Below are 6,474 nucleotides of genomic sequence, written 5' to 3'. Positions count from 1 at the left end.
ACAATGACGTCATAACGATACTTTACAACAATGGAGATAACTTTGTAGATATTGTATATATAAGTATAAGTATTCTAGATGTTGAATATTTAAATCTTTTTTCCTTAAAAAATTCTCGAGACAAGTCATTCCGAATGCATTATTTTTTTTATATATATATATTTTTTTCTGGTTCCTCCTCAACATTGTCTTCTGTTTCACATCTCTTATCTGAGTTATTCCACATGTTACCAGTTCAGTTACTTTTATCCAACTTTTCTTCAACACACTTATTTCACAAAGCTTTTCACCGTTTAAGTTATTCCACAAAATGTATCGCTATACGAGTTATTCCACAAAACATTTAAACCGAGTGCGGACATCGTAGAGCTCTACTAGATCTTACAGAGAACAACAACCATGGTAATATGATATTCTTAGTTGTGGCTTACTATTGGATATGCTGTCCTTAGGGCGTTTTAAAAGTCAATTCTTCATAACAATAGATGTTGCAGGATTGTATTGATTACAAAATATTATGTCCAAAGCCAGGCTCAAAGCGATTTATAGCAAACAGCATAGACTCTTATGAAATGCAAGGAATTAAAAGCATTGAGCCAGTATTTACATAATTGTAACATAACTCAACTCACGGTTTCAGAGAGACTGGCACCTACATAATCTTTATTATTTGAGCCGTTATTAATTTTGCAATGATTTGATAAAAGTCATTTATAAATCCAGAATGTTCTTCTTCCAGGACAATATCGGCTGATATTCCGCCTGTGTACGGTCCAAGTGAGATTAAATCCAGACTTATCGCCTACTGTGATACATTAGTCAAATCACAGGTAAGGCTGGGGCAGTGTGGAAATCCAAGAGTATTAACGACCTCTGTCGCTGGATGTAATAGATGTTGTGGGTGGCAAAATTGTTATTGCTGTATGTATGACAATAGGTATGGTGAGGGACATATAGGGAAAACATCAATACTATATATATACTATGTCAATTGGAAAGACAACAAAAAGAATAAGAACTCGTGTATGATGTATATTTATATACTACAAACCACTTCATTTTCGCGAAATGTACATTATTTTGTAATTTTGCGCGAATCGAACGCGAAACCAAATGGTTCGCGAATAATTGTAAAAACGTATATATTACGAATGCATCATTGTTATTAAGATCGCGTAATATTGTATACACGAAAATAAAAGGTTTACAGTATGTACAGAAGAAAAGTGAAACACAAAATTAAAGAGGTTTTCCACGGTATTACAACTGTGTCACTGAAGTAGTGTTAACGTCCGAAATGCAAGATTTTATACACGTATAAATGTATCAAAACGCCAGGAAACAAAACCAGAAAAGGAAGTTTATGTTTCTGTATAATCAATACTCTTTCATCTATAGAATCAATCAATTTCTAACATTAAGCCGTACCAGAACGTCTACTGTCTGGGTAAACCATAAGAACATAATCATTTAAAGATAAAAAAATATGAGAGATTCATTATTGAGTTTATGCGTTTAATGGTTCGTTGAAAATAATCGTCATCAATGAAATGATTAAATTGATAAAAGTTTTGAAAATAATAAGTAATTTTTCAATTAACATTAATTGCTTTCGTTCATAATCCGAGAATAACAAATATGTTGGATAAACTGTCGTGAGAATCGGCCAATTTTTAAAACTATTCCGGAAATTAGCGTCTTGCTGATTTGCAATTAGACCGCTTCATTGTTCCGTTTCCGTTATAGATGGTGCGTTGGTGATCTTTATAGGCAGCCATATTGGCCCAGGAATAGTAATTCATGTTCATCATAGCAACATTTGGTTTATATTTGATGTTTTTCATTTTGGCGGATAACGTAGGGGCAGAAAGTCGGCTAACTATATTTTTCACATCGTTCTCTCCTTTCACATCGAGACTTCGGCGAATGATAGGAAAGTTCTTCTGGTAACCTTGGAGATGATCACGTGGTGATGAAGGACGAGATGCCCGGATGGTTTTTCCTTCCCGCCATGACGGAAACTTCATACCTGCGTTTTTCTTTTTTCTTTTGTCTTTTTTTTTTTTTTTTTACCTGCGTTTTTCGCTGATGCCACATTCTGAAAAATGGTAAATAAAATTGATCAGCCGACTGCATTTTGGGTCTCGTTTTATAACTGCTCCAGAAACAATTCGTCGATTGATAGAAAAGATATAGACCATTTGCTTACCTATTAGCTACTTTTATTCCACTATAAACTGTAAATAGTGTTTCTTATGACGATGGTACAATGAATCATGCAGTACAAATAATGTGCAGTTATTGTCTAAATTTGAACTTTGGGTTTAATTTAGATTGCTGATAAATGATTAATGACCTTTTAACAATATATCAATCTTGTTCATTTTTGCAACAAATATATAAGCCTCAGTCTCTGAACTTATCAACTTTAATAAAAAAATGATTTCAAGTCATTCGGAACAGTCAGCTAGTAGCGCACATGAAAGTATGAAGTTTGTTGTTTGTTTGTTGGTATACATGTTATGGGACGATGATCCTTCCTTGATTCGGATTTAGTATTCATTGTGTGTATAAATCAACATTATAGTGCGTACAATGTAAAGCGATATAATACGATTGTTAAAGCTATTACCCCTATTCTTTGTGTCGGTGTTAATACTGTATCCGGTTACAGTAAGTTAATAAAGATAAAAATGATTTACTTGTGTGCATGTCTGTGTGTCGTGGTGACCGACTTTCCTAAAGACTGAAAGCAATAATCACACATTTCCCCCGTTTTCTTTCTTTCGTTTACTCTTTTTCTATCCGTTAATTAATTTGACATGAGCAACATTAGTAGCTTTTCGTGGGTTACGAACTAGCAGTCAGAGGTGGAGGACTAGTGTCATTGTCGAAACACATAACCTATCCGCCATCACAGCTAAAGTTGTTGGCCACATGATTCTTTACTTGTTACATTAAACTCCGTAGTCAACTACATCACATTATATTCCTCTTTAACATTGTGTAAGCTTTCATTTTTTAAATTAAAAAAATAAAGGGAATCGTATCTCATCGTTCAATTGTAATTTGATCATAATACACTTTGAAAATTGATATTTCAATGCAGTTCTTTTCATGATTGATTTTTGTATTCCAGCTCGCAAGTAATATTTAACATGAAGCTTCACTTTTTTTTATTGTATTTTGTTTGATATAGTGATTAAATTGGAAAAAAGGCTTAGTTTGGCATAATATACCATTTAAACATGTAAGTTTATTTGCTATTATTTCTAGTAAAATATTTAATTGAACCATATAGATCTGTGTATTTGCGACGGTATTGTGTAGAGTTGGGGGTTAATTGCTGTTGGTAAGAATTATAATACGATTAAATTGGATTAATGTTAAAGCATGATTAAAATTCATTGTTCATGTGATTTGACTAATACATGTAGTAAGGTAAAGACTATATACAATGTGTATAGAATGTAAAACTTAAACACAGCCGAGTGCTCTACGCAGAGCTACTGGTCACCGATGATCGACCAGTCATCCCGCTATATTTTGGTAGTCTTTGAAAATTTAGTATATATTTTAAGAATGATTTGTACTTTTTGTTGTTTACTGGTATGTAAACTGCATTTGTCGGACTGATATTTTAAATGACGCGCGTTATATTGAAATATCTGTCCAACAAATGCAGTTTACACACCAGTAAAAACAAAAAATAAAAATCAATCCTTTATTTACATTTCAACTGACTATTTCTTTTACATTTATTGTTCCGATAAATAAATCTTCGTTTTTTTCAAGGTTATAAGATTGATGTAACAGCCGATCAATTGGTGGAATCCCGGAATAGCAGGCTGCAACTTGACGGGAAATGTGGTCAAGTTCAGAAAGTACACAATATATAGTTCCACAATAACATTATCTTTTTCATTACATTCATGCAATATTTCTCAAATATTTTATTTTCTGAAATATAATGTAAGATATTCATTACATTCAAATTATTTAATTGAAGAATTAGAAATAAAGAATATAGACCTAATCTGATGCGCATTAACACTACTTGCGAAAGTCGTTGTCCCGATGTATGTATTTCTTGCGCGTTAAATGATTTCCAAGTTTGTAAGGTTAAACAGCAAAGAAAAACGGAAATGTAAATATTAGACTACAAGTGATCAACCTAGCTGGCTATCCAATAGCAATATACAAATGTACTTGAATTTCTTAAAATGACAAGATACGAAAATAAAGGGAATCATTAATCGTCAATCAATTCTGATTTGATTTTATCATTTGATATTTTAAAGCCGGTCTATAAGGTTGGTTGGCTGAGAGGGCTTAGCGTCCTATCAACAACCATGGTCATTAAAGAACGACATCCCCTGTATGAGGTGTGTTAAAAAAGAAAGGAAAAGGCCATAGTATCGACATCATATTATACATGTACCAAAGTAATTATAAGAGTATTCTGGATATTTTACATTTGGGGTAAAATATCAAGAACGTGAGCTATGTAATATTGTACAACGATTTCTGAACAAATAAGAGAGTTGGTGATGCTTGTCCCATTGACGACATCCGACCAGCAAATCTATGTCAAGCTACTACGTCACCTTTCTAAAGAGAGTCCGGTGTTTTCAGGGGAAATATCAATCATTTTAAAACGACCCCCTTTGACTTAAATGGGCCTTGCAAAAAAAAAAAAAAAAAAATATTCCAAAGCTAGATTATGCCGATAGCCAAGACAAGTGGCAATGTATCTGAATAAGATCCAATTTTACTACACCAAAATTATTTTAAAATACTTCGTTGTATTAATCATTCTAAGCTGATAAACCAGTATTTTTCGAGACATTGACGGTCACCTTTCAAGATGGTAATATAAAGATACGTCAGTGTTGTTTAAGTTGGTTTTATTGTTATATAATGTTTTGTTTCGCTTATTTCATAAAGTCTAAGAGAAATACTCTGTTTTGTTCAACAATGAAGGTTCGAACAGACTTACATATTTATTATGTATTTAGTGATGCCTTGGGATTTCGAAACAGTTGATACACCTTTCGGTTAGTATGGTTCTTTTCAACTTTCAGGAATCTCTGTATATTTTTGATACACACATAATGTTTGTGCTTTATCTTGAATCTTTTACCTAAAATGTATTCAAATAAAACATTGTACATGTAGTTTATTCTACTACGATGATCTCTTCAAAATTCAAAATCATTACGTCACTGTTGCGACGGTTACGTCACTGTTTTTCTTCATGGACAATTGTAGAGTAAAAATTTAAACTAATGAAGATACTCGTCACAAACAGGAATGAATCATTATTTTCTTAATTAGTTTTAGCAGTGTTGTTTGTGGTGGCGGTTTCTTCGTTCACCACTCTCGGCAACAAGCACCCCTACGGTATTTTACTAATATTTCCTTTTCGCTTTCCTAACTTCGAGGACTATTTTGTTACTTTGTTGTGATGGTAAGGAATAAATTCCATTGACTTAATTTCAACAATGTCTGTGAAATTATTGCGAAAAATGTGTGTATCCTCTTCAATATTAAAATTATTTAAAAGCGGTTTATCAATCTTCATCAAAGATTTAAAGTTTTTTTTCCTAATACACAGTTTCTAAAGACACATTAAATCGTTAGACTTAAAACAGACGATTTTGAGGGGAAAATATATAAACTATTTCATATATTTCATATTTTTCATATCTTATCTAAATTACGAGATAAATGCGTCTTATATTCATAGATCTTAGTCTTAAATACTTTAAAAAATGTAAATATCTCTGTCGCTAGAAATTGTATTGGTTTGAATTATCTAATTCAATGTAGATTCCTTACCATTTTCTTCTTTCGAGAAACAGATGAATGTGACATTGTCATTGGTTTTGTGACATCATGTGAACTAAGAGAAGATTCCGTTCTCCAGCTGATGGAAGTTGATCCTGCAACCGACATGATTGATCTATTGTCTCACCATCTAGCAGCCAAAATGTTCTTCCTCGATTTTGGAATAAGTTTTCCCCAATCCCAGGATATTCCACTCAATTCTCGAATCGTTTATTCATCGATCCTAAAACAAGTTATTCCTTTAGAATTGAAAAAGTGATTCCAGCTCCCCGAATTCCTTGAAACGACGATAATTACCAGGATGAAACATTTATGATGTTTGTGTGATGTCTTGTTGTCTACCTTATCCAATTAACAGGGGGAGATATATTCCAAGTTAAGAAGATCCACTGTCATGAAATTCACAATTTCTTCCAGTAAACACCGATTTCAATGTAGCTCCACTATGTGTTGTTTCCAGTTCCTTCTTATCTAATAAAATACAGGTGTTATAACGACTATCATATACCGAATGTGGTTGTATATGGATAGAGTTGTGATTTAGTGCGAGATTAAAAAATACCACTGAAGAAACCTATTAAGGTCCGGTGGATAAACTTCTTATTCCGGATTAAACAATAATCC

At 32.8% G+C, this 6,474-nt stretch overlaps 1 long non-coding RNA gene across 1 annotated transcript; it reads right to left on the bottom strand.

Annotated features, from left to right (window-relative positions):
- Positions 1-1,853: 1,853 nt before the first annotated feature.
- Positions 1,854-6,347, bottom strand: LOC138321727 (uncharacterized). Its single transcript, XR_011208355.1, has 3 exons — positions 5,842-6,347; positions 2,074-2,098; positions 1,854-2,029 (listed from the first exon to the last, which is right to left on the bottom strand). It is a non-coding gene; the product is annotated as an uncharacterized lncRNA (long non-coding RNA).
- Positions 6,348-6,474: the final 127 nt, after the last annotated feature.

This window comes from Argopecten irradians, chromosome 4 (assembly GCF_041381155.1).
Source record: "Argopecten irradians isolate NY chromosome 4, Ai_NY, whole genome shotgun sequence".
Taxonomy (NCBI): Eukaryota; Metazoa; Mollusca; class Bivalvia; order Pectinida; family Pectinidae; genus Argopecten; species Argopecten irradians.
This window is presented reverse-complemented; position numbering and strand designations above follow the sequence as displayed.